This window comes from Sceloporus undulatus, chromosome 4 (genome assembly GCF_019175285.1).
Source record: "Sceloporus undulatus isolate JIND9_A2432 ecotype Alabama chromosome 4, SceUnd_v1.1, whole genome shotgun sequence".
Classification (NCBI taxonomy): Eukaryota; Metazoa; Chordata; class Lepidosauria; order Squamata; family Phrynosomatidae; genus Sceloporus; species Sceloporus undulatus.
In genome coordinates this window covers 34,447,792-34,473,050 of record NC_056525.1, presented here as the reverse complement: position 1 = coordinate 34,473,050, position 25,259 = coordinate 34,447,792, and positions in this window count along the sequence as shown.

Genomic DNA, 25,259 nt, shown 5'->3' with positions numbered 1-25,259 from the left:
GATCTCCTAATAGTCAGTAGGGGGGAAATGAATCCTATTCAGTCTGTCCAATCTTTGCATAGTCTCTTTCACACTACACAGTGACAGCACTTTGATACCACTTTAACTGCTTTGGGTGCATCCTATGGAATTTAGTTTTGTGATGTATCTAAAATTTGCCACCAACATAGTGTAGTGATTTGAGTGTTGGACTATTACTCTGGAAACCAAGGTCCAAATCCCTGCTTGGCTATAAAACCATCTGGGTGACCTTGGGCAGGTCATATTCTCTCAGTCTCAGAAAAGGACAATGACAACCCCCTTCTGAAGAAACTTGCCAAGAAGACTGATAGGTTTGCCTTAGGGTCCCCATAAATCAGAAGCAACATGAAGGCAATCCCCAACAATAAAGTACCTCACCATACTACAAATCCCAGCCATGGCAGTTAAAAGTGATACCAAAATGCTATAACTGTATACCAGGAATGAGACCATGATATTATATTTCATGATGCAGTACAAGCCAAACCCGCTGCTTCCTGTTGACAGGATATTGAAGACCTTGGTGGAAATCCTAGTATTCATCTCATTAGGCAGTCATGGGACAATTATTTTCTTTCAGCCTCTGTTCTTTTCCTGTGCAGAAATGGTATGCCCAATGACTTAACTCATATATGGGGGGAGGGGGATGATATAAAACAAGATTAACTCTTTTGCAGGGACAGGCTATAGAAATAAGAAAAGACAAGAGCATAATTCAAAGGAGAGACTGAAATGAATTCTTTGTTCATTGCAAGCAGACTGAGGAACTACCTTTTTTCTAGGTCTTCATACCTACAGTACTTCTATCCACTGAAGCAACAGCCTTTTTCACATCTAAGAAGGATAGGATAGCAAAATAGATTGTTAAAACAGTAGGCAGAGATGATGGGAGCACCAGAGGCCAGGTTCAGGTGAACTTGAACTGTAGAGAAAAATTGTATTCACTTCATAATTAGTCTAGAAGTTTTGAACTGGGACAGTTCACACTTTAAGCACTTAGATTCAGGTCCAGGGCTCTTTTAACTTGTACTACTAACCACTGATCATTCAGATGATTGATGTTATGTGCCAGCCTCAATAACTGTTTTTCAGTCTTTAGATTCGTGGGCCAGATTCTAGCCATCCACATCCAGATTTTGGACAAATTAATGTTATCTGCAAAACATAATTTAAATAAACTCATTAAACTATTTCATCCAGAACAAGCTGATGGAACCAATTAGAACTTTAGCTCAAGACTGCTTTTCAAATGAGTTTAATGCTATTTATTTAATTTCATTATTTTCAGTATTTATGTACTGCCCTCACTACAGATATATCTCAGAGTAGTTTCCAAAATGTTTCACAACAGAAGACAATTACATAATTAAAAAACTATATAAAGCACACATAACAGAAAAAACATTTTCCCAATTCACCACAACTTCAAGGCCATTTCAGCAAACAGATTGGATCGCTGACATAAATATTATGAGTTCTGGGATTCCAGACATTCCACTAATTATTTTTATCCCTTTGCCCCTTTTTCATGCTTTTCTCCTGATTTGGAAGCAGGGGGCATGAAACAGGAAAAGGATCTTGGGAACTGCCATTTGAGAATGAAATACACAACTTTTCTACTTGTTGTGGCATAACAGGGGTGTCTTCTTTTCTCCTGAAAAAAACCCAGCTTTGTTCCTCCACGACCCATATTGTTTTGCATACCTTGCAGTTTTAACAGTGTGATAAAAAAAGTGGAGCTTTCAGTACCAGTATCCTAATTCTTTCTTATAATGCCTTGTGAATCACACTAGCATTGTTCCCTTCCCCAGGCTCAAACAGACCTAGATACATTTTTGAAGACATCTCCCATTAGGGTGGCCTCTACATTCAGATCTCCTCAGCTCTGAAAACCCCACAGCTAGGGTTGTATATCTTTGACTATTTCAGCTGTTAGGAAACCTGTTTGTTGGTCTAAGAATGAAAAATTGTGAATATTCTTTGTATCCCTTCTAATAGCATTATGAACCCATTATTTGGATTTGTTGGAAGTGCAACAACAGTTAGCACTTAGAGTTAAAGCCATCTTAGAGAGAGCCCCAAAGATACAGTTAAGTAACTTCCAGTGACCCTGGATGCAGATGGGCAGGACAGCAAACCTGGGGTGGTAGAGTGATGGGCATGTGTTTACATGCCCACCTGGTTGGTGTGCCAAGAACCCACTACTGCGGTACACCCCATACCTGCACCCACCTTCATATCTTCACATAATACTCTTGTTGCAGCCCATAAGTCCAGAAATCAGGCACCTGGCTACACCTACATGGCTGGGCAGCTCCATCCAACATCTCAGGCCATGTCAGGGATCTTCTGTGAGGGCCCAATGGAAGAGGCAAGTATGGAATGTCCAGGACCATATGGTTGACTGCCTTTCACAAAGGGGCGGAAGTGGCATCAGGTTAGAATCAGATATTGAAACAGAACCTTCCCTTTAAGTGTAAGATAGCAGCCAGTACATTCCTTTAAAGAAGTATTCCCAGTAGATTGACAGTTATATTCATTACTAAAGACTTTGCAGTATGGACAACGAGGGATCTGCTGCAGTCACCTGCAACTCTTGTGGGATGTTTCTCTTCTTGCCTACAGAAGTGGAGAACTTCACATGCACCAAGTGCAAGTTGGTAGCACTCTTGGAGGAGAAAGTGCAGCAGCTGGAGTCCAGAGTAGCTACACTTCAGCATATTAGGGAACAAGAGGATTTCCTGGACACAATAGAACTAACGATCTTGAATGAGTACCACGCAGAGGAAGATGCTACGGTGGAAGAGGTCACTTGCCAAACAGAGGAGGCAGACAGCTGGAGGAATGTCACAAAGAGAAGTAAGCCAAGAAGGAATTGTTCGGGGAGCTTGCAGCTAGAGAATCGATTCGAAGCTCTTTCCCTTATCAAGGAGGATGAAGAAGAGCAGCATGGACAGACTTCAGGGACAGAGCAGGGGAGCCTGAGAGTCCCACCCGAGGGAACAGTCGCTGCTAAGCCTTGGAGGAGGCACATGGTTGTAGTGGGGGACTCCTTGCTGAGGGGTACAGAAGCAGTGATTTGTAGGCCTGACAAGATGTCTCGAGAGGTGTGTTGTCTTCCAGGTGCAAAGATCTGTGATGTGACAGAGAGGCTGACAAGACTGGTCAAGCCTACTGACAAATACCCCTTCCTTTTGGTCCACGTGGGAACTAATGATACTGCAAGACACAGCATTCAGAACACCAAAAGGGATTACGAGGCGCTTGGTAGGAAGCTGAAAGGAATGGATGTACAGGTTGTCATCTCGTCTCTTCTGCCAGTTGAAGGGCATGGTCCAGGAAGGGAGAGGAAAACAGCAGATGTGAACAACTGGCTTCGCAGATGGTGCCGCCAAGAAGGATTTGGATTCTTCGATCATGGGCTGCGGTTCCATGAGGAGGGACTTCTTGCAACAGACGGGTTGCATCTCAAGCCAGTTGGAAGAAATGTTTTTGCCAACAGTCTCAAGAACTTGATCAGGAGGGCTTTAAACTGAGTTCCGAGGGGAAGGGAGACAATATTAAGGAAGGCGAAAGGGATGGCGAAAATAGTCAAACTGACATAGAGGAAACAAGGCAAACAGTGCAAGGACCCAACAGTGGGAGGCAAAAAAACTTGCACAGGCAGCAAGTAAAAGGGAACCATGGTCTGCGATGTCTCTACACTAATGCACAGAGCATGGAAAATAAGCAAGATGAACTCGAACTCCTAGTACAACAAAGCAAATATGATATAATAGGCATCACTGAAACCTGGTGGGATGAGTCTCATGATTGGAATGTGGAAATAGAGGGGTATAATCTTATTAAGAGAAATAGGCCAAACAGGAAAGGAGGAGGAATAGCACTATATGTCAGAGATATTTACACCAGTGAAGAGATCCTGGACATCAATCATGGAAGCCAAGTGGAGAGCATCTGGATAAGAATCAAAGGGGAGGGAAACAACAAGGATGTTACGGTGGGAGTCTACTACAGACCCCCAAGTCAGACTGAGGAATTGGATCATATCTTTCTAGAACAGATGACCACACAGTCAGAAAAGAGAGATGTAGTAGTGATGGGCGACTTCAACTATCCTGATATTTGCTGGAAGTCAAACTCAGCCAAATCCACAAGGTCTAGCAAATTCCTCACTTGCCTGGAAGACTATTTCATGGTCCAAAAGGTGGAAGAGGCAACAAGGGGGTCAGCTAATTTAGATCTGATCCTAACCAACAAGGATGACTTGGTTAATGGGGTGCAAGTGGTGGGATCATTAGGTGGAAGTGACCATGTTCTCCTGGAGTTTGTAATACAGTGGAAAGGAGAAGCCAGGCATAGTCAGACACGCATCCTAGACTTTAGGAGAGCAGATTTCAGTAAACTTAGAGAAATATTGAGGGCGATTCCATGGTCAGAAATACTAAAAGATAAAGGAGTTCAGGACGGATGGGAGTTTCTCAAAAGAGAGATACTGAAGGCACAATTTCAAACAGTTCCAGTGAGAAAGAAAAACGGGAGGTGTCTCAAGAAACCAGGATGGATGACTAAGGAACTTTCAACCGAGCTAAGTTTGAAACGGAACATGTATAAGAAATGGAAAAAGGGGGAAATCACAAAAAAGGAATTCAAAGAAATAGCAGGCATGTGTAGGGGTAAAGTCAGAAAAGCTAAAGCGCAGAATGAACTCAGGCTTGCTAGAGAGGTTAAGAATAACAAAAAGGGCTTTTTTGGATATGTCCGCAGCAAAAGGAAGAAGAAGGAAACAGTAGGGCCACTGCGTGGAGAAGATGGCAAAATGCTAACAGAAGACAGAGAAAAGGCAGAATTACTCAACACTTTCTTTGCCTCATTCTTCTCAGAAAAGGCAAAGGGTGCTCAACCTGAGGATAATGGAGCAGAGGACAGAATAGGGGAATTTCAGCACAGAATAAGTAAAGAGATAGTAGAGGAACACCTTATTAATCTAAATGAATTTAAGTCTCCAGGACCAGATGAACTCCATCCAAGGGTATTAAAAGAACTGGCAAATGTAATATCGGAGCCATTGGCAATAATCTTTGAAAACTCCTGCAAAACAGGAGAGATCCCAGCAGACTGGAGGAGGGCAAACGTTGTCCCCATCTTCAAAAGGGGAAAAAAAGAGGATCCCAACAATTATCGTCCAGTTAGTCTGACATCAGTACTAGGAAAGATTCTGGAGCAGATCATTAAACAGAGAGTCTGTGAACATCTAGAAGGCAATGCCATAATCACAAAAAGTCAACATGGGTTTCAGAGAAAGAAGTCATGCCAGACAAACCTAATCTCTTTCTTTGATAAAATTACCAGCTTGGTAGATGAAGGGAATGCTGTGGATATAGTATATCTTGATTTCACTAAGGCCTTTGACAAGGTTTCCCATGACATACTTGGAAACAAGCTTGTAAAATGTGGGCTAGACAAAGGAACTGTTACATGGATCTGTAATTGGTTGACCGGCCGAACCCAAAGGGTGCTCAACAATGGCTCCTTTTCATCCTGGAGAGAAGTGACCAGTGGGGTCCCACAGGGCTCTGTCCTGGGCCCAGTGCTATTCAACATCTTTATCAATGACCTGGATGACAGAATTGGGAGCATACTTATCAAATTTGCAGATGACACCAAATTAGGGGGAATAGCTAATACCCCAGAGGACAGGATCAAGATTCAAAATGACCTGAATAGACTAGAAAGCTGGGCCAAAGCTAACAAAATGAAATTCAACACGGAGAAATGTAAGGTATTGCACTTAGGGTGGAAAAATAAAATGCACAGATATAGGATGGGTGACACCTGGCTGAATGAAACTATGTGTGAAAGGGATCTAGGAGTCCAAGTAGACCACAAGTTGAACATGAGTGAACAGTGTGATGCGGCAGCTAAAAAGGCCAATGCTATTTTAGGCTGCATCAATAGAAGTATACTGTCTAGATCAAGAGAAGTAATAGTCCCACTGTATTCTGCTCTGGTCAGGCCCCACCTAGAATATTGTGTCCAGTTCTGGGTGCCACAATTCAGAAAGGACATTAAGAAACTGGAGCGTGTCCAAAGGAGGGCGACAAAAATGGTGAAGGGTCTGGAAACCATGCCCTATCAGGAACGACTTAGGGAGCTGGGGATGTTTAGCCTGGAGAAAAGAATGTTAAGAGGTGATATGATAGCCCTGTTTAAATATTTGAAAGGATGTCATATTGAAGAGGGAGCAAGCTTGTTTTCTGCTGCTCCAGAGAACAGGACCCGGAACAATGGATGCAAGCTACAGGAAAAGAGATTCCACCTGAACATTAGGAGGAACTTCCTGACAGTAAGGGCTGTTCGACAGTGGAATGCACTCCCTCGGAGGGTGATAGAGTCTCCTTCCTTGGAGGTCTTTAAACAGAGGCTGGATGGCCATCTGTCAGGGATGCTTTGATTTGGATTTCCTGCATGGCAGGGGGTTGGACTGGATGGCCCTAGTGGTCTCTTCCAACTCTATGATTCTATGATTCTATGATTCTATGAAAATTAGGTGACCAACTTTGGGTCTCTATGACCTGCACTAAAGCCCCATTGGGCTGGTTTTGGTCCAGAACTGCCAGCTCAGCATCCAAACAGGCCGATCCTGGCCTGGGACTAATGGCTTGCATCATCTGTACAGAAGGACGTGAGGCCACGTGAGCATAACCCTTTTGACCCATGCATCTTAAGTATCCTCATCTCTTACCCAACTGTCCTAAATTGAGTAAACTGATTCTCTTAGCAATTTTAACATTTCTTCTCTTCCAGACCCCTTTTCCTCTCATTTTTACCAAAAGTGAAGTTCCACATTAGCTTAGCACCTTTAGAAAACTTTGCTATATTTGCTGGAGTTATTACAGTAAAGACTTTGGTTGTTTCTCAGGGTTTTAATTGCTGTTTTTATGCTTGATGTTGTGTTTTTAATATGTTATACTGTTTAATATTGTCTTAAGGGGGGAGGGATAAAGTGTTTTTAATTGTTATATTTTATATTTTACTGTTGTCAACCGCCCGAATTGGTTTGCCATAGGGCGGTATATAAATAAATATTATTAAAATATTATTATTATTATTATTATTATTATTATTATTATTATTATTCTTTTCTACTGGTGTCCTTACTCTTTAATCATAATTGCTAGCCACTGTGCATATCCACACTCCATCAGCATCATACCATCTCAAATACAAAATATCTTTTGGAAACAAAGTATAGCACTTTGAGATCAACATAATTTTATACCAAATGATGGTATCCCTTAACCAAAGGAAGTCTTCCAATGCTTCATCAATTTCATTTGAAAATTTAAAAAACACTCTAAAGGAAAACTAATCAAAACCAGTTTGCAAATAAATCTACCAAGAGCTATTTGTTATGGTTTTGTTTCATGGGGAAAGAGTCCCATCAAGGTTCCAGTGACATAAGACAGAGGGTACAGAAGTCCTTGGCAATGACTTCTTTCTGTCACTGCTTAAGTTGCTTTTAGCTCCTATTGCAAACTCAATTAGAAAGTCATTTTAGCTTTAATGAAATAACAAATGGCTAGGAGTTAATGTACTTAGCAGGCCATTAGTCCAACACTAAAAATACAACTATAGAGCTGAACCAACTGGTGGGGCAGTAAGGAAAGGGCAGATAACAAGAGCTACAGGGAGCCAAAAAGGGTCATATTTGTGTAAAACACAAGTTTAAAATGGGCACACAGCTCTTTGGGATCTGTTGAAGTGTGTAAGTACTGGGACTTGGTGTGACTTCCACATTTTGCATGGTATGTAGTACCTCAGAGGAACACGTTGGACTAAAACATTTTTAGCACAAGTGGTATGCTAAAAATTAATAAAGTTTAAAAGATTGGTTAAACACTCATGATGGTACCTATTTATGGTATAAGTTTGGGTTGGGCAATGTCTGAGGGTCTAGGGGTCACTGTTGCTCTTACTGACCTCAGCCTGCTTTCCCCTTGACTCCCCCTTACCATAACCAAATGTCATATTATGACCCTAGGAGTTATGCAAATCTATGCTCATGTTCTATTTCTTTAAAATGACATATATTAACCTAAAACAGAACTAGGTGGGTATCATTCAAATTACAATGGCATATTGTCATGCCCCCTTGACAGTTCTGCAATTCTTACTTAACATTTGGGGAACAATTTTGTGGAGAGGCTCAAGGGTTTGGAGTCGATCTGGACTGGCAGGAATTGCATTGGACAAAGCTCCCATGGGCCACTTTTGGCCCATTCCTGAAAAATACGAGATCATCACAGAAAACAAAAACAAAAACAAAAAAATCCAGCTTCATTTATATACCACTTCATACTGAACTAATAGTGTCTAAGCAGTTTACAACTGTAAGCTAATTGCCCCCAACAAGCTGGGTACTCATTTTAGCAACCTTGGAAGGATGCATGTCCGAGTTGAGCTTGAGCCCTTTTGCTAGTATTGAACTTGCAACCTTGTCGTTTTGAGTGAGTGGCTGCAGTACAGGCATTTAACCATTGTGTCATCAAAGATCTAGACCTTCCTGCTGGCAGCGCCCAATCCACCACTAGAAATGTAAAATCAGCCAGAATTCAACTCTCATTTCAGTTTGAAGTTACTCTCATTCAAATCTACACTAATCTACACAGTTAGCGAAGGTACCAAAGTCTGTAATTACCAGGACTATTTAACAATTTGCTGCATACAAGTAGACCCACCGTTGCCACATCTGGCACAGAAATAGGACACCTGGCTGTAATCATATGGCCAGTTGCTCCATTTGTGCATCAGATGAAGTGATTGGTGTGTGTGTGTGTGGCTCTACTCACATGTGACACCAACAATGGAGGTAAGGGGCATGTGGAGCCATCAGGAAAGCCAGGGTTTGCCATGGAGTTTCCAAAATACTCCGCAGCAAACGGCGGCTCAGTTTGACCCTCATTAAGGTCCTTATCCCCCTGGAATTGGGCCAAATCCACCAGATCAGTGTCCAGTCTGGCAGGATCAGGGCTGATCCTACCCCAGGGTTTTGGTCTACATCATCCAAACACGATGACATGATGCTGGGGGGAAGGACCCAGGACTTTTAGCCCATGCCTTACTTTCTGGTAATATTGTGTTTGGATGACTGCAATACTTACTGGGCATTCTTATTAGGGCTGGAAAGTGTGAATATATGAAGCCAGAACTTTTTAGAATCATAGAGTTGGAAGAGACCACAAGGGCCATCCAGTCCAACCCACTGCCATGCAGGAACTCTCAATGAAAGCATCACTGACAGATGGCCATCCAGCCTCTGTTTGGTTTGTACAAACTGCTCTTTAGTATCCAATTCAAAGTAATGTATTTAAGCTTTGAAGACCTAAAGATAATTTCCTATATTTAGCTTGAGTGGTCCCATGTTCTTCTTTAATTGCTGTTACATCTCTGCAAGCAGTTTCCAACTTATGACTACCTATCACAAGTTTTTCTTGACATGAATTGCTCAAAGTGGCTTTGCATTTGCCTTCCTCTGAACTTGAAAAAGTCTGACTTGCTCAAAGTCATCCAGTGGCTTTCCATGATCGAGTGGGTATTCAGATATGGTTTCTAGTAGTCCAGTGCTCAGACTGCTAACTCATGCTGGCTCTTCTTTAGAGACCCTGCCAAATCTGGTACAGCAGGCAGCGTCCAAAGAAAAGGTCTTTTTAGTGGTGGCATCTTAGTTGTGAGATGCCCTCCACAGAGAAGCTAGTGTGGCATCTAGTCATTTCATTACTAAACACTTTAAGATCATTAAAAGATTTGTGCTATTTTTAGCTTTGCTGTGTTGATGTGTTGCTGATGCTGCTTTCGGTTATTTGGCTTTATAGTGTTTGCTTTTATTTTGTCTGATTTTTAATTTCATTGATTTTGTTGATTGTTTTTATGGTTTTTAACTTTTACTGTCAATTGCCTGGAGGACATAGTAAATGAGTGATACACAAATGGTGTAAATAAAATTAAATTAAATAAGGTCAACTCAAAATGCAAATCCCAGAAGGATGAAATAATTGGAAAGAACTGGCAAAAGCTGAATGGTAGATTTCATGATACACCTGGCCAAAAAAGCTTCAGGCACTTAAGCCCACATGAAGGCTGAAATTACATTAAAAAGATGTTCAGATAAGACATAATGATGCTGGGAAACATCTATTCATACTTTTGGCCTTGATGGGCATTATTATCCTAAAGGTGGGATTTGCAAATTGAAACATAAGAGTTGCAAATTCAGCAATTGTCTCCATCATTTTAAGCAGTGACAGTGAACCCAAGGCTATATTTGTAGTCTTTGACATGTCTGGCCTTTTCTTGGGCCACCAATATAATGAAATGCCTTTCTTGAAAATCACTGGAAGCAGCAATTCAACTTCAAATATGTTACATGAGTACACACACACACACACACACACACACATACACACACACTGTGTAACATTAAATAACACATTTTTTTTCAAAACTATAAAACTGACCACTTTTAAGCTTTGATGACTTTGTTGTCTTCTTTTTCTTCTTGGGAGGTAGAGGATTTTGACAGTCTGTGTAGTTTCTGCAGAACAGGAGGCAGAAAAGTGGCTTCTGGGCAGGATCCAATTGACCATTCCTGTTTTTAGAGGTGCTTAATGTACATTTTGAGTAACGTAACTTTAAAAAAAAGGTTTGATTACTGTTAGTGATATACACAGACATAGGTTCAACTTACACCAGCATGTGCCTCAGTTTGTTGCTGAGGTCAGAATTCTCTTCATCCCTCAAGCAACAACCAAAAGCCCCTGACAATCCACCTTCCTCTCGTGCCTGCCTTCCACAGCCATGTCGCAGAAATGTACTTCTTCACTAAGTTTCTTCTTTGAGGAAGAAATAAGTAATTTTAGCAATTTACTCTGTAAGAAAGCAGTTACCAAAGCTTATTCAAAATTCAGGAGTAATTCTGTACAAAATTTGCACATGGTTGTTATGTGCAGAAAACAGAATTTTCTATGCAGGAAACAGCATTTTCTGCACAGATTATGTATTCTCTATGCAGAAATTATTTCCTGCACAGAAAAAAAATCTGTATCCTAAGCAGAAGAAGCTGTATGCTGCACAATAAAATAAAATAAAATATGCATTTTTCATGCAAAACAACCACACGTAAATTTTGCATGGAATTAGTCCCAAACTGTGAATATTCTTGCCAGTCCGGGATTCTTCCTATCTGGATTTCGTAACACTCAATAGTCTTTTATGTTGTGGGAAAAAAAACTTAACAATATTTTTTAATATTCTTTCCATCCCTTCCATATTGCTGGTGGAGAGCAAAGGGTGGAAGCAAAGGGTGGAAGCCCTCCCTGAAGAGCTCCGCTCAGTCCCCTCCCTGGAGTCGTTCAAGAAGAACCTGAAGACTCATTTATTCCGTCAAGCTTTCTCCCACATGTCCTGACTGTTCCCCCCATGTGTATTGGGTGTAGTATTGTTGTTTTGTATTGCATTGGATTTTTAACTCTCTAGTAATTTTGATTGATTCTATATGGATTTCAATAGTTATGCTGGTTTTAATTGGGATGTTTTATTGGGATGTTTGTTTCTTTTAATCTGTATTGTATTATATTTGTATTGTCTGTAAACCGCTGTGATCGTAGGAATGGCGGTATAGAAATAAAATTTCAATCAATCAATCAATCAATATGAATATGTAACTATAACCAGATGCAAAATGATGACATCATCATCCAGAACCTCCAAAAGACCACCAGGAGATGCTGTCATAATTGTGTGCCTGGCTATACTCATATAGCCAGATGTTTCTCAGTCATCCTCCAGGGTCCATTGGCCATTACATGATCATGGAGGGATGGGAGAAGCAGCAGCAGGAATGTGAAGATCTCAGCCTTCTACTAGATTGTAAGCCTTTGGTAGGGCTATCTGTTTTATTGTTTTATTTTTCTATAGCAACCTGTGTTTTTAATTAATATGTGTTGTATTTTAACCTGTTAAAATAATAAGCTATCCACATGGATAGCTTATTATTATTATTGTTATTGTTATTTCAATGCACAATATGAAGTAGGTGGCTAGACTGTGTCCCACCTTTTATTTTCTACCGTTACTTTGACTTTGTTCTGGAAATTCTCTCCCTGTATTTCAAACTGGCATAATAGTAATGCTAATACATGGAAAATACCTTGTCCATGCATACACAAATGTATTTGTCTCCTGTCTTGCTCTCTACTCAATCTGTTGCTTTAAAGGCATCAGTGATGTTGCGTGCTGGGAGGCTAGTTGCATTTTGCCTACAAACCTAGTTTCAGATTCAATTAGAGATCCTCTCAGCTGCCTAGAGAAAACTCTAGGGAGATTTCAGCCTGAATTCTGTTGATGAGACAGCAAAATGAACATGACTGCATTCATTCAAATGGAGAATTTCACATTTCAATCTCATGTATAAATTGTGCCAGAATATTGCCAGCCTATTGTGTGAAAGAAAATGTGTAACAACTTGCTTTCCTTCTAGTTCTTTTCTGTTCTTGAAGCATAAAATCACAACAAGAAAGAAAGAAAGAAAGAAAGAAAGAAAGAAAGAAAGAAAGAAAGAAATTGAAGATTGGAATACTCCTCCAGTATACTTTCCTGCCAGTATAATCAAATACATTTCAATTAAATCCATTTCTAGCAATGTATATAACACAGGCAGTGTGGTGTAGTGGTCTGAAGACTAGGACTCAAAGGTCTCAAACAGATGGGCCAAAAGAAGTGTTTTCAGGTTGCTTTAAGGGTGTGGTGTTTAGATGACACATGCCTTCAATGTGGATGGAAACCACACCATGGCCGCTCTAAGGAAGAAAAAGTCAGACTGAAAAGAAGCAGAAATAAACTGCTCTATCCCAGAAAGTGCACATCTTTGACCCTACATATACACACCTTGATGTGAGACCTGTCCCAAAGGAGCACTCCATCCTAATCCTAACCCTAACCCTAAAGTATCATATAAATGCACCAGTGCAGGTGAGCATTTAAAAAGGACAGAGCCAGTAGTCAGGGTGGCAATGCAATAAAGGGAAAGTGTAACACCTCCAATGGATATAAAATACACATACAGAACCCAGACAGTCCAAGAGGGGGCATGGAGTGAAGGGGGTGATGGGAACATGTAGGGGGGCATGAATGTGCATTGCCAGTGTTTTACTGATCCCAGTGGAGTGTCGCAGGTGCAAGTGTGTCCATGATCAAAGGGGGCAGCCATCCTAGTGGGGAGAGCAACTAAGTGTCAGGCAGTCACTGGCACTCTGCAATGAGCATGAATGGTGGTGGGGGGGGGGGTTTTAAAAAAAACTATTACCCATCAGTGTGGCTTTATGCTACACTGTGTGGTCATGGCATGTGAATGCAGGCCACCTTGGGAGTGGGAAATGTAGTCAGCGGGGTCTCAGAAGAAGCAGCTTTGGGCCATTCTTTCCTGCATTTCTGTTTAACCCCTAGGAGACCAGGCTTTGAATCACTGCTCAGCTGTGGAAATCTACAGGGTGACCTTTGGCAAGACACACTCTCTTACCCTCAGAGGAAAGCAATAGTGAACCCACTCTGAACAAATCTTGCCAGGAAAACTCCACGATAAGGGTCCCATAAGTCAGGAATGATTTGAATGTGTGTGTGTGTGTGTGTGTGGTTGTGTGTGTAGGTGTATGCATGTGTGTGTCTATTTGTATGTGTGCAAACACATGCATGCACACACAAAATGAAGATAGTAAACTTTCACTACATTTTGCTTATCAAAAAAAATTATAGTGTGTACCTTGATACTATAGTGGGCAGGTCATATTGGCAGGTTAGCCATACACATATTGGAGCTCCCACAGATCACCTCTCCCCATATTAGCCAATATGGGGCATGCACCCATGAGCATGCTGATGTGAGCATGTGCACAGTACTGCTCATTGACTAATATGGGCTTCAGCTCCAGTGTTTATTCCATCTGTGGTGGGGGCAGAGGAATAAGACCCTCACCGATGGCAAGGCCCCACTGTACTTTAACTGCCATGGTTTTGTTTTATGGAATCCTGGGGTTAATAATTTGCTGAAGTACTTATTATTATTTGCTATAGTTCTAGAGCTGTCTAGAAGATAACTATAAGTATCTCTCCAAACTACAAATCTCAAGATTCTGTCAGAGCCATGATTGTTAAAGCAGTATTAAAGTGCTATAGTTACAGATTTAAATATACTTATAATCTCCATTTAATGACAAGACAGGGGTAAAGACAAGGAATGTATGTTACTGCTAATGCTGGCAGTACTAGCACTATTTCCTAGTACTAGGATGAAAGTAGTAACTTTGTTTATATTCAGCACTTGGGATCTCACCATAGTTGGGTTTACCCAGTTTCAAGTGCACAGCAGTCTCATGAGGTGTGTCAGGTAGAGCACAAGATTACCAGGTAGAAAATGATCTGACCTCTCATCTGCTTGGTCATCATTAGAAGTAGCTAATACCCCAGAGGACATGCTCAAAATTCAAAATGACCTGAATAGACTAGAAAGCTGGGCCAAAGCTAACAAAATGAAATTCAACACAGAAAAATGTAAGGTACAGCATGCCCGCGTCATACGCAGCCACACTATACACGGCTTCCAACATATGCTGAGAGCTACACCAGAAGGGCTTCTCCTGCACCCCAGAAGAAACAATGGGGTGCACATCCCGCTGTGCGCATCCCGCAGCGGACTGGATGCGCACCACTGGAACGAGCCCCATTGTTTCTAATGGGACTTGACTTTACGCGGTATTTCCCTTAAGCAGTTGGGTCCAGAATGGATCCCCCCTGTAAGGGAAGGGCCAACTGTACTGCACTTAGGGCAGAAAAAATGAAATGCAAAGATACCAGATGGAGACACCTGGCTGGACGAGACTACACGTGAAAGGTATCTAGGAGTCCAAGTAGACCACAAGTTGAACATGAGTCAACAGTGCAATGTGGCAGCTAAAAAGGCCAATGAAATGTTAGGCTGCATCAATAGAAGTATAATCTCTAGATCAAGAGAGGTAATAGTGTCACCCTATTCTGCTTTGGTCAGGCCCCACCTGGAATATTGTGTCCAGTTCTGGTCACCACAATTCAAAAAGGATGTTGAGAAACTGAAGCGTGTCCAAAGGAGGGCGACTAAAATGGTGAGGGATCTGAAAACCATGCCCTATGAGGAACGGCTTAGGGAGCTGGAGATGTTTAATAATAATAAGAAAACTTTTTATTTATATCCCGCTTTTTGTTAAATCAATCAAAGCAGTGTACAACATTAAAATGATATAACAATATATCCAACCCCCCTTAAAAAGGATTAAACAGTTCTAACAATTAAAATTACAAACAATAAAATCTAAAAACAATGATACAATAATGCAACAATGGTGGGCAGAATCATCACACACACACACACACACACACACACACACACATGTATATGGGGGGATCTTTACGTGGCCGGGTGCTATTTCTGGAAGGCCTGCCGGAAGAGATCCGTTTTGACAGCTTTCTTAAAGCTATCTAGGTTGGTAATTTGACAGATCTCATCCAGTAGGCCATTCCATAAAATCAATCTGTCAATCTGATCTTTACGGATTGCAACAGGTTCCTCCCACAGCATCTGAGTGCATAGGGCAGATTGTATGGAAAAAGGCGATTCCTTAAATAGGTTAGGCCCAAGCCTGGAGAAGAGAAGGTTAAGAGGTGATATGAGAGCCCTGTTTAAATATTTGAAGGGATGTCATATTGAGGAGGGAGCAAGCTTGTTTTCTGCTGCCCCAGAACAATGGATGCAAGCTACCGGAAAAGACATTCCACCTCAACATCAGGAGGAACTTTCTGATAGTAAGGGCTGTTCAACAGTGGAACACACTCCCTCAGAGTGTAGTGGAGTCTCCCTCCCTGGAAGTCTTTAAACAGAGGCTGGATGGCCATCTGTTATGCCTTGATTGTGAGATCCTGAATGGCAGGGGTTTGGACTGGATGGCCCTTGTAGTATCTTCCAACTTTTTGATTCTATGAGTCTATTATTCTCTCTATCCACCAGACTGGATGATAGCATAGGAACTGGGATGAATCAGGTGGCAGTGAAGAGGCAGTTGCAAATATAATTTCAGAAGGGTTTAGGTAAACATGGATCCTGAATGATTTGAAGCAAGAGGCAGAACAATACTTCTCCCCAGTTCTTATTTCACCTGGGATCCCCAAAAATAGGTGTTTTGTGAATGTTCCCAGCTCAAGCTAGTCTTTGAGTCTTTGATATACAGTAAATCCTTTGTTTCTCTTACAATGCACACCAACCTGAATTCTTCATCAGACGTTTGGCTCATATCTGGAGAGAATGCTATAAAATATGATTGCTGATCCCATCTCCATCTCACCACTGCTAATTAAACACCTTCAGTTCAGCTGACTTTCTTTTATTTTGACTGGTTCCAAGAGGATATTATTTTTAGCTCCAAAGGGTTAAAGGTGAAGAGAACCATGCCAAATTCAGGTTGTTAGGAGGCAGAGAAAGGAAGAAACTCTGAGAGGGATCCATTATGATTAAAATTCCATTCCACAATACAGCAGAGCCCTGATCTGTGGTTCCAGGCTCAATTAAGCCACCAAGTTGGGAGTCCTTTCTAAAATTCATTTACTGGTTGACTTAATTAAACAATATGGCTCCAGATTGGCATTAAAATAAAACTAGACCCATTGTTTAAGTATTGCATAAAGAAACCAATATAACAAAATCCCCGTATATTTTGTTCAAGACAAAACAGCCTGTTGCAAGGTTTGACTGGCTAAGCACTGAATTAATGTGCTTTTTTTTGGAGCCATCTGACCCTCTCTCCCTTCCACTCTGCCTCACCTAAGCATGGTAATAAATGGTCTACTAGCACAATCCCGATTAGGGGGGCAAGAGGTTAATCTTCAGGTCTCTATCTGATAAAGTCTGTATCCAGACACTGCACTCCACTGCCTATTGATAATCTTGGAGATTGCTTGTTATTTAGTGTCGGTGTTGGATTGAGGTGTACAGTCTGCAGAACTGGCTGAAACGATACGATCAATCTAAGTCAAGCTTTGCTCTTTTCTTATTCCATTTTGCTCAGTCCTCCTCTCCTCCCCTCCTCTTCTCTGTTCCATTGATTAAAGATGCACTATCCCTAGCCATTTACTGACAGCACAGAACACTGTCTGATGGAAGGTGAGTCTGTCATGTTAGGCAATCTGGAGGAGAAGAAAAGAGAAAGAACTCTCACTTACACAAACCACTAAGCCCTTTAGTCTTAATTCACACAAGGGGGAAAAACCACCCCTGAAAAGAGGTGTCATATTGCAGCATTTTTAATGTAGTTAGTAGACTTGTTGTTTCTGGATCCCATGGGTGAAAATTGTTAGGGCTGCATATCAATGCATTGGTAAAGACGCTTCAATTTTATCCATAAATCTTAAATCTGGCTTTCTTTCAAAAGTGGATAAGGTAGTCACAGATGTACTAAGTGTTGCATGAGGCCTAGGCTGGGGTTCCTGACAACTCCAGTTCAAATTCCATTCTAAGCTGAGAGGTGTTCTGTTTTCCCTTGATGAATTAATCGTCTAGCTACACCACTGCTTCAGAGTTATTTTTACTTGACAAATGATATTGTAATAACATCTTTCAGTACTATATTCAGGATAGAAATCAGAAAGGCTGAAGTCCAAAAAATCAATAGCTTTCGTTTGAGAACCATTTGAGAAATACATCTAGGAGCCTGCACATGAAGAATGTACTGATCAGGACCACTGCTTGAAGATTTATAATAACATAGAAGGTTCTAGCTGTAGACAGGGGTGCCACTAAGGGGTACGTGGTATCTGGACTACATTAAGTGGAGGATTTCACCATGACTCCCCAAACATCTGACTTTGGTCAAAAATGGGCTTTGATGTTCACTTGCTTTTCTTTAAAACACTGAAGAGATGGGGTGAGTGGGGTGAAGATCAGTGGGAGAAGAATGGGAGTCCCCAGATTTTTAAAAAAGTAAATATTACTTTAAAAAAAATTAAAAGATTATTCAAATATTATTCTTTTTACATTTTCGGGGGGGGGGAACTCACCCCATCTTCATTTCAGTTGCTCATCCCTGGCTGGGATGCATAAAAACTGCTTACTGCTACAACTTCCAAACCTAAAGGGTTGTTCATAGCCATTCAAATTGTTTGCTGGTGTATTCAGCTCTCCACTACATATCAGAAACTATCAATAGTATCTATGCAAGCTTGGGGAGGGGGAGATACTTATTTTATGTTTGGTTGTGATTTCTCTTGTTTCTGCTGTATGTTTTAAAAGTCAGAAAGACAGAGGCATTCAAATTGGCCATAATTATCCAAGACCCAGTACAGACCACCTGAAAAGGGCGGCCTGGCAGCAGCCTGTTTCCCTCTGCAAGGATGCCACAGCCACCAAACTGTGCAGCGTCCCTCTAGAGTAAAAAGAACCCGGAAAAAACAGGTTCTTTTTCGGTCACTGGGCAGACATCACAAGTGTGCCAATGGCACACTCATGACATAACAGACGCGCCGCGACATGTGGGTGCTTCATATCCCTTACGTCAAGATAGCGGTGCCCATGTGGACATGCTGCCGCCATCAGGCCTCTGCCATTACATACTAGGGTTCCAGACTGTGCAGTTGCTGCACAGTCCATTACCCTAGTATTGCATCACCACGCCCCTTTCAGCCTGTCTGTTTTGGGCCCAAGTATCCTTTTGTTCTTGCAGGATCAATGTAGGAATCAACTACTGTGGAGCCAACATTTTCTTCTGATATCTGTCTCCTTTTTTAAAATTATTCTTATTGGATATGATACAGAAGAAATGGCTTTTGAAAATATTTTTAAATAGGAAAAAAATATTGGTGAACTTCTTGTGAGCACAGTTTGGGTGCTTGAGCTCATTTCAAATAAAAAAGTAACTGAGAAATGTGTGAATGTCATGTCTTCTATTCTACAATAAACTCTTTGGCAGACTGTAGCTTCCCCATTTTCCAGTTCTTCAATAAAAGCTCTGGAGAAGATGTCATGAGGTCACTCTTCCAAACAAGCTTTTCCAGATCAGAAGGTGAGTAGAGCCAACAAGGCTGTAGCGAGATGGGAAGATGTCTTTGAAAAGGAAGGAAGGAAGGAAGGAAGGAATAAACATATATTTGGACCCCTCTGCAAAGGATAAGTCAGTAAAGATGACACCAAAAGAAATCCTTACAGTTTATTAAAGTGAGAAGGTAGAGAAAATATGTAAGCTTCTTTCATGATGGAATAATTTTTTCCCCTCAAACTGGGTGTCTAAAGATTTCCTAGAAGCAGTGGCTTCCCCACCCATGCTGTCACCCAGTGCAGGTGGATTGCTGGTGGGGGGGGGGGGCAGTGGCAGTGGCCAAAAGGATGTGTTCTCTGCTGTGGAAAAAAGAGGCCTCCTCGTGAGAAATGTGGCAGAGGCAAGACTCAATAGCATAATCCAGGTTGGCCTGACTGGATATCACTCCTCTTTTGTGTGTCACCCAATGTGGGCCGCACCCTCTACACTCCCCTAGTGACACCACTGCCTACAAATCAGCCATTCTGATTTAGTCCACCTGAAACTGTCCTCTTTCTGAACATACCCTAGAGCAGTGGTTGGAAACTTTAGCAGAAATGTTTTCACTCTACGGAATTATACTGCTTGACTAGCATTGTAATTCTGACAGCAATATTATATAGCACTCTAGGATTTGCAATTTAGGAGACAATTCACAGCTGAAGCACTCTAGTGCCTCACAAAATTACAAGCCCCAGGTTTCCATAGGATAGTGCCATGGCAGGTAAAGTGGAATCACAGCACCATAACAGTGTAGCGTGTAAAGGGATCCAAGTCTGAGAGGCAAGCAGGACATTGATCTTATCTGCATTCTGTATTCTGTTGGACATCTTGCCAAGCATAGCTTCAACCTCCAATGGGGTGGTGGCTGCTATCAAGATTGGTTGGAGCTTTATGATCATATTAAAGGCAGGTTATAGCTTTTTCAGATCTGTGTAGGCCATCTCTGGGAGGGTCTACACTGGCCAGAAGCTTCTGGGCCATTTCAGGAGTATTCAGACTCTGAGGTTGGCCTGATTTCCCCCCCCCCCCATTACCTGCATATTCTAGGGCAATACTAAGCGGCTGTCTACATAGCATCTTTCTGTGCTGCTTGTAACCACTGCTGGCACAAATCACTCTGAGGTCAACAATGTGATGCACAGCTTCAATCATATGGCTGTGACTAGGGAGATGTGTTGGTACGGGCCATAGTGGGTGCCCTCCCCCATGCTCTCCTCCTGTCTGTACTCACCCACATGCTGTCCCCATGCACGCTCCATTCCTGTGCTCCCTCCCTGTGCCCTCCCCACTGTGTTGTCCCTGCACGCTCTCCCCTCTGCATCATATTTTCCTTTTCCTCATCAGGAAAAGGACAGGGTGATATGGAGGGAGAGAGAAATTATGCATGTGCCACCCCCAGAAACCCCATCCCCCAGAAGCCTTGCCCCCACCCCAGATGATACCCTGTGCAGGGATGCCACTGCTAGGAGGAACTACTTGCATATGATTTTATAAACAGCTGCCTGGTGTCACTCTGGAGTGTTACTGATTTTTCTGGGACGATCTGGACCAAACATAGACTTTGGGGGGGAAAAAAAGATTAAAGGACTGTCCCAGATTTATTTGAGACTGCTCTTCCCATATGTAGACAGTTTAAAGTTAAAGCCTTTGGCCCTATATGGATAGGGTCGCATGAGGGCAGGGGGTAATAACTGCTAATGGCTTATATAGATATCCCCTATGTCTCCTTAGCTCCCACATAATGGCTGGCATCATGTTAGTAGCATATAGACATGTAAGTAAGGGGCTCCAAAGAATGTATGGTAAGTCTAGAGGTGGCATATGGCTCAGCCTAGCACAGGTTCATATGTGGAACTACTATGCTATGCTTACATACAGGATTGTGGCCAATTCCTACAAGTAAGGGCACTGCTTATGGCCATTTCCCAATTATTCACAAAGACAATAGCCATTTTAAGATAGGTATTCAAAGAGATAGCTATGTTAATCTGTTTTACCATAGAAGACAAAACAACAACAACAACACAATAGCACCTTGGGGACTTAGGAAGAAATTTCTAGCATAAGCTTTCATGTACTCAGCCACTTCATCTGATAGAATAAATTGAGTACATGAATTACACATTTCTTTTTCTTAGTTTCAAAGCTACTACTGTGTCCATTTTACTGTATGATAAGGTTTATTTTCATATTGACTATCATCAGGCACTCCAGAAAAGGGTTTTTGTGTCCCTAAGGCCTGGTGGTGTGTTTTTTTAAATGTAGTAAAAGGGGCTTTGGCCAGTGAGGGGATGGATTCATCAAAGCACCTTCACATGGAGAGATCTGGTATTTATCCTGCTAAGGTAAACATTCATTTTCAGCCTGGTTTCTTGCATCTGTTTGCCATGGGGAGGGTTACATTCAAATGAAAACCTTACTGCATGGAATTAGGGTTGTAAAACCACCTCACTATATTTTTACTGCAGCACCAACAGCACATTGTAAGAATTGAATGCCACACAACTATACATTTGGAAATGAAGAACACATCTCTCAACATCTTTATTCCTCCACCGCCGCCAACCTTCTGTCCCAATAGCTAACTAGGAGTTCATTGCTTTGGGTTTGTTTTAGCTTTTATCACTGGGGAAATGTTGCGGTATTCTTTGTTTACACAGCTAAAACATTACAAAGTGCTATTTGGAATAGACATTTAGCCTATGAGCCCAAGCTGGAAACTATCAGCATTGAAGCCACAATACTGAGGTTTTTTGTGGGGTTTTTGGGCTATGCTGACTTGGTGATCCATACTATAAACTCACTTCTTGAAAGAAAAATAAGTTGTGCTGCTATTGCTTCAATATATGTATATTCTCCATATGTATAATCAAAAACCTGGATTTCCTAGTGTGCTTCCAATCTGGAAGGCAAAATACTAGGGCTTATTAAAAAACATTGAATCCTACCCATGTATTGTTTATTTTGTTTAGGATTTTTTATTATTATTATGGTTCCCGCTTAACACGACATCTTCCATCTGAAAAATCCATTAGCGCTGGAAAGATGGGTAGTTTCATTTCATTGGAAAGGAGATGTGTTTGCTTTCTTTGGATACGCATACGCTAGAAAAATAAAATCTGACAAAATAAGATGAAACTTCCAAACCCTAAGCATGTGGGTCACTACATTAAGCTTCTTGAGCATAGTGTGGCATGATGCCTGAGCAACATGGGGGTACATGAAGTTTCTGATTCACTTACTGCATCAGTGACTTAAGGACATCTGATTAGACATGTCTATGTAGAATATATAGTTAAACATAGGTTTTCTGTTTGGAGGGAATACATGGTTAATCACAGCTTGTGCATGAATGGTGGTTGGTGGCTACCATTTCACTATGTTGGTGAATCCGCTTTGGGTTAGCCTAAACTTTAAAAGAACTATCCAAGCTGCTAGACCTATCTTGAGAAAAAGATTCCGTAAGGGATTCACTGTTCCACCAATATGGATACTGTCATCTGCCACATTCAAGAAGGTATTATTTTGGTGTGAAAAACTTCATGACTTTATTCCTCACCCTGAGATTGCTGCTTATGTGTTTATTTATGTATTTATAAGTGGAAATGTGGGATGTTCATGGTGTTCATAAAAATAAATTTAAACTACACAAAAATCCAAGTATATTACTTGTCCACTATACTGACTTAGAAGCAGACATATTTTAAGACATTTTGGGGCTGCACAGACCAGCCCAAAAGAGGCGGGTCTGTGCTGCCCCTGGAGCATTAGATTGGGACCACAGTGTCCGTGCAGGATCGTTCCCATGGGCATGCAGTTGCCACGGGAATGATCCACTCTAAGAAGGAGCTGCAAAATGCTGCTCCTTCCTGAGATGTCATAAAGGCTGTGTCACAGGCCTTATGATGTCTTTTCCTGGCGCGGACATGTGGATATGCGTGGTGTCATCGTCATCATGGTGGCACTCATGTGGACGGGACGCTGCCATGATACTGCCACTAGTACAGACTAGGGTTCCGGAGCATGCAGTTTCTGCATGCTCTGGAACCCTAGTATCAGAAATGGGATGCCACTTCCTGCCCATGTGTACGGGGCCTTTGTTACCTTAGGCAAAAGACAAGGTGGTCTCTTTTTTCCCTACTTATTTTCTCTCTCTCTCTCTCTCTCTCTCTACTTACCTTAAAATAAGATTATGCCCACAAACAAACCAGTAGCCAATGAAGGTATTACAAGGCAATTATGTGTTCACTGTAACCAGACACATTCAGTTCTCCAAGTATGGCATTTTAGACCTTCTACTGTTTCAGGACAGTTTCCAAAAGGAGCCCCAAGGTGAGCAGATTATGGCCCAGGACAGATGGGCCAAAAGCGGTGTGCCACCACCAATACTAGGTGTCTAAACCCTAAGCATGTTGGTCACTACATTAAGCATGTCATATCACTACCTGCTGCCATTTTGAGAGGGACTGTAGAGTCAAATAGAGGTACAGTACCAGGGAATAGTGCTGGGGTCTGGGGTGCTTATGGCTATATGGATATTATTGAGTATTTGCACATATTCAGGGGGATTTATACATGCTTTAAGGGCAAAATGCACAAAAATATGGGAAAGTGAGGGGCTTTGATGGATGAGTTGGAGCTTCAGTGGTCACAGAAGTGGGTCCAGTGGCCATATGAAAGCCATGGGCCACATTTTTCCAACTTGTGGCTTAAGGGGTGCTGAACAGGCATTACAGAACACCCCACTCTATATTTCAAGGTAGAGGAATAGTTGGGTATAGGAATGTCATTGATATATAACCCAGCCTTGGCTGCCTGAACAAATTGTCTTGTTTTGCCTAATGATGGACCCTCCCCTGATTAGGACTTTTCCAGAGAGCTCAGTGTTACCATTCTAACATTTTCACAATGCCACATTCCTGCTATTATACCACTCTAAAATACCAAAATATGTGTAATTTGCACTTTAATCACTTCTTAGTCCTCCCACATCTTTCAGAGGGATTTGATTTTCTGTTTGGACATAACATTTCAGATAATTTTTCCACACATTTTTCTATTTGTATTGTTGGCCAGGAATTGGCAAGTGTGAACTGTCTCATAACACATGGGGTTGGTATGATTTGGTTCACTGAACAGCTGACCCACAAAAAGTAGGAATTACAGGCAGTTGTATATATACCACTTCAGGTGAAGAAGGAGGTGGTTGTGATTGATGCCAGGAACACACTGAGCAGAGTGAAAACGGTTTGTATAACTCAATGTGGCGTGACATATAAGCCCTTCCAGTTACAAGGTGCTAGCTAGCAGCACTATATTGGCATTGAGGCTATATTTTCATTATGTTAACCAGGGAGGTGCAGCAGCATCCACCCTCACAATCTGCAGACATGCTTTCCTAGTTCTTGAAAGTCTGTTTTGGCTTTCACACCCGCAATAATACATGAAAGATGTTCTCCAGGCAGCTTTATCATTCATTGTAGAAAAAGGAGACAGTGTGCACAAACATGTCATAGAATCATAGAGTTGGAAGAGACCACAAAGGCCATTCAGTCCAACCCCCTGCCATGCAGGAAATCTCAATCAAAGCATCCCGACAGATTGCCATCCAGCCTCTGTTTAAAGACCTCTAAGGAAGGAGACTGCACTACACTCCGAGGGAGTGCGTTCCACTGTCGAACAGCCCTTACTTCAGGAAGTTCCTCCTAATGTTAATGTCACTACAACAAATGTGCAGAATGTGGGACCATAAGTACATCTCAGTCTGCGTGTGTGTGTGTGTGTGTGTAAGTGTCTCTCATGGTATAATTTGTAGCTTGGTGCAGAGGTGTGACCATTTGGTCCTCCAGATGTTTTGGACTATAGCTTCCATATTCTACATCTGGAGGGCCAAAGGCTCCCAGTGTATTCAAAAAAGACAGAAGAATAATCCTGACTAGACTGTTAAACCTGCATCAACTTTTCACATCAAAGGAGAGCACAGCCCCATTGCATAAATAAGTCAGTTTGATGCCCCTTTAACTTTAACTGCCATGACTCAATAGTATGGAATACTATAGCCGCCTCGATTGCATTTTGTAGAGAGGCTGG